A 4,248-nucleotide genomic window follows, 5' to 3' on the forward strand; every position below is an offset into this window, starting at 1 on the left:
TTGCGAATTAAGTTTGCGCGCCACTATGACACTGTTAATGCACCTAAAACATTATGACAAAATCGACATTTTATTTATTGTTAATTAATTTACATTTATTCTCACATATAAATGCTTCTTCTACAACTTCCAAAAAGGGCCCATTTTCAACAGTATCATATGAAAAAAAATGATAAAATAAAATATAATAATAATAATAATATGCATTAAAATTACAATTCAAAATTAAACCATTTAAGAAGGATAAATATCCTTACCATATAAAAAGCCAATGTGTACACATTATATTTACTACCATAACTTTTGTAATTTTATGGGTAGTAGGATATTTTTGTAGCATTCTGAATTACTACAGTAATTTTAAATAATAAAATAATTTTCGGAATTCTTTGGGACAGGAATCCTAAATACAGAAATGCAGTTAAGACATGTTTGGAATACTGCAAAAGCAATGTAATGAAATGACGTGTCTTGCTATGCAACGTCGTTTAAAAATTTATTCTGCTTTGATTTTGCATTAAAAATCAAAGTGACAAATTATTATAACTCCGAGATTACTTGACTTGAATTAATTCTGCTGCGAGTCGAAACTACAAGAAATTCCTTGGATCTCTCTCTCTCTCTCTCTCTCTCTCTCTTGCTCTCTGTAAATCAAGCTATCCAAGACGGACTAAAAATAGATGAGTTAAACCTTAATGAAATACTAAAAGGCACCGGCGAGATTCGAACTCGCGATCTCCTGTTTACTAGACAGGCGCTTTAACCAACTAAGCCACGGCGCCTTCGTCCTCAACACTTTAAAAATGATAAATTGTAGGACTTCATTGAGTCTCAACGCTCAATTCGAAAATTTAGACCGAACAAAGTTAGAAACTGTCATTTCCTTTCCCTTTCTTAGCACGTAGATTAACGATTATTAATAACTAAAATTTATTAAAAAGGTATTAAGGCAATTGAACCACGGTAAGAATTTGAATATAAAATCTAATTTAAGAACCGTCAGCAAAAGTTTATTATACTTTATACCTTAGAACGTGTTTTTAATGTTGTGTGTGTACTAATCATTTAATGTAGAATGTAATGTGTGTTCTAATTATCACGATGCTGTCGGTATTCGATTCTGTCCTTTATTAATGGCAGAGCTTGTTACAGAAAAATTCAAGAAGTGGAATACTCGTTAACAAAATATCGTATTTTTAATAATCAAATTATATTCCAATTAAGAATAAAGTTGTTTTCAGTAATCAGGTTATTTCAAGTTAAGAATCAAATATTATACCTTGGTTTTAATACGTAATCAATAATCTATTGTCGAGGTCACATTATGTCAATGCAAGGAGCTGAGTATATTCTTACTGTGTTTAAAAATAACTAAATGCACAAGGCATAATACTTTAGGAGTTAAGAGTTTAATCTCTATCAGTGTTATATCTATAATACCGCGTTATATCTATAAAATACTTCTATCGGTGTTAGTTTAATATCTATAATATACTTCTATCGGTGTTAGTTTAATATCTATCGGTGTTATATCTATAATACCGGGTTCGAATCCTGTCGCGTCATCGACAGGATTCGAACCCGGGCCTTTTTCACACGGTATGGTGACGATACCACTGTGCTAGCCGTGCAGATGTTTTCGATTCTTATACAAACTTTGATTTTTCAACAGATGTGAAGAGTCCCTCTGGATAAAAATAAAGCAAAAAACAGTGCTTGACTGTATTAAAGAGCAGTTGAAAACAAGTGCTATTCTCAAATTGAAAGAAAGTCAATTTTTTGAAAAATCGTGAATAGTACAGTATTCTTAATAGCGCGAAGCTTCAGGTTTCTGTATGTTAGTCTAGTTTCCTGAGCACTGTACTCTGTACGTTGTACTGCACACTCTATTTATCAGTTATGTGTTCCAAGATTGCTGTAACTGTATGTCGTTGGCTCAAATGAGATGAACACTTTTAGTTCAGTATATTTACTTATGATCCTACATCTTTGGACTAGTTAGCTTTTCACGCATTCTCCGCCAAAAGTATCCCGTAACTTCCACAGTTACATTTTATAGTAAGTATGATAGACTATTATTTTTCTTGTTTTTTCCTGAATGCGGAAAGACATGTTCTGCCCCAACACTCAGCATAACTTTTGCCTAAGATTCGCCTGTTCTGCAGGGCAGCAATTCCCACTCAGTTTTCACCTTACTTTATAGTAGGATGTAGTTTGTCGCTACACCTCTTTCTATAATGATGAACCATCCATATAAATTGCCCATCGCTGCAAGTTGTAATCATCGTCCTCTCAGACTGTGTGGAAAGGCCTAATTTCGAATTCCGTCAATGCGAATAATTTTTATGTACTACCTTTTTTTTCGATATGGCTGAGTTTTTTTTTTTTTTTCTCGGTATCGCATTTAGGAGAGGATGGCATGGTTTATTTTCCAGGATATTTGGGTTTTTCATCCAGAAGACCACACGAAGAATGCATGCAATTACAGACACCTAACATAGAAATTTGTGCATATTTCCAACAAATCTCATTTATCAAAAAAAAAATATATATATATATATATATAGTATATATATTGTGTCATACGAGGCTTAAATGTATCGGAAGCAGTTAAAGAGATGAAAGAAGCGTATGGTAATGAGTGTCTTGGTAGGACAGCCATATTCCGGTGTGACCGAACTTTCCGGTGTGAAGTGGTTTCTCCATCAAGACAAATCAGGCTCCATATGGCTAATATTGTGCAGGCAGTGATCTCTGCCATAGGTGCCGAGGTTCTGCCACATTCCCCTTATTCACGGACTTAGTCCCCGTGTGATTTCTTGTTTCCACGTCTGAAGAATGCTCTGAAAGGCAATCGTTTCGCATCTGACACGACGATACGCGCAGAGCCACAATGGAAGTAGTCCGCAATCTTTCGAAAAATGGCTTGCAAGAATCATTTAATGCATGGGTACAACGGTGGTGAAAGTGTGTAAAGTTCAAGGGTATTTCGAGAAGGAGAAATCCACAGAAGATCCAGATGATGACAATTAAGATACGATCTTGCATTAGTCCGCGAATTAAATGATCACCCTTCGTATAAAAGTTTCTCAGCAATAGCTTTCGATGTTACAGCGAAAATTACGTGCATCAATTTCTTTTTTTTTTTGTTTGTTTTTTTGTTTTGTTTAGAAGTAATATTAATTCGAAACAGAATGACTCACTTTTTATTAATTGGCAAAATATTAAATTCTTTGGAGTATTTCCAAGAAATGAATTCAGTTAATAATTGCTTTCGTCAAATGAAGAATCATTTGGAGCGATTTCTGCTATTAAAAGTTACACCAATTTTCGGGTAGATTTCATAGTATTGGATCTTTGTGGGTTTCAATTTTAATAATCCAGTAGATGAAGGGTAGTCATATTATTAATTCTAAGCTATTTAATGATTTTGGCGTTTAAAAGTTAAGGAATACAGACAATAATTTGAATAAATCAAAAACCTCTCTTAGGTTATGACAGCAGTAGTCAAAGGCCCGCCCTGCGAGATGTCCACAATGCAGTTAGTGTAATTGTGTGGGGGAATGTTTTCGTAGTGTTCATTGGACCACCTTTAGAACCGTGGAGCAACATTTGGATGTCAACGGTTACTTGGGAACTGTTTCTGACTAGGCACTTCTCTTCATGGTTCCAGGAACATATAATGAATTCCGCCTACTGCGATGCCTTTCCTAGTGAGAACATCTCAGTGGAATTGAGCACCTGTGGGATAAGGTGCTCAATTTTATGGCAATTTTTGTATCCTTCATTCAGTTTTGTAATTGAATTGGCTGTAGTCCTTGAACAGCATGTTTATCAGTCGCATGCATCACTTGTACTGCGCATTCGAACCTGTACGCCACTAGAAGAGTTCACATAATTTGCCTAACCAGACTGTTCCGGGGGTGCCCACTGATGTGGAAATAAAAAGGTGTTAATAATAATGATATTTAACGGAAATTAAAGGTAGTAAATATATCAACAGTCGAAGGAATTATTTTATTTTCAGTTACATTTAAAGTCTATTTTCTTTTCTCTTTCAAAACCTGGGCGAGCTTGAAATGAAATTACGTTGTGGTAATCTGTGCTTCGTATTTCCTGCTGACAATGCTCAGTTCGGAGGGATAGGCTAAGGATGGGCAAGTAATTTTCGTAGAAAGCAGTGTCACTGGCCATCCTTACTCTACCCTTGAGCAACGCCTATACTGATATGATAAGAGAGCAATCTTT

General features: G+C 35.1%; 1 non-coding gene across 1 annotated transcript; it reads right to left on the reverse strand.

Moving 5' to 3' along the window:
* Positions 1-708: 708 nt before the first annotated feature.
* TRNAT-AGU (transfer RNA threonine (anticodon AGU)) lies at positions 709-782 on the reverse strand. The gene has a single exon. It is a non-coding gene; the product is annotated as a tRNA-Thr (tRNA).
* Between the last annotated feature and the right edge of the window lie 3,466 nt (positions 783-4,248).

This window comes from Mastigoproctus giganteus, chromosome 9 (genome assembly GCF_048544385.1).
Source record: "Mastigoproctus giganteus isolate SK-2022 chromosome 9, ASM4854438v1, whole genome shotgun sequence".
Taxonomy (NCBI): Eukaryota; Metazoa; Arthropoda; class Arachnida; order Uropygi; family Thelyphonidae; genus Mastigoproctus; species Mastigoproctus giganteus.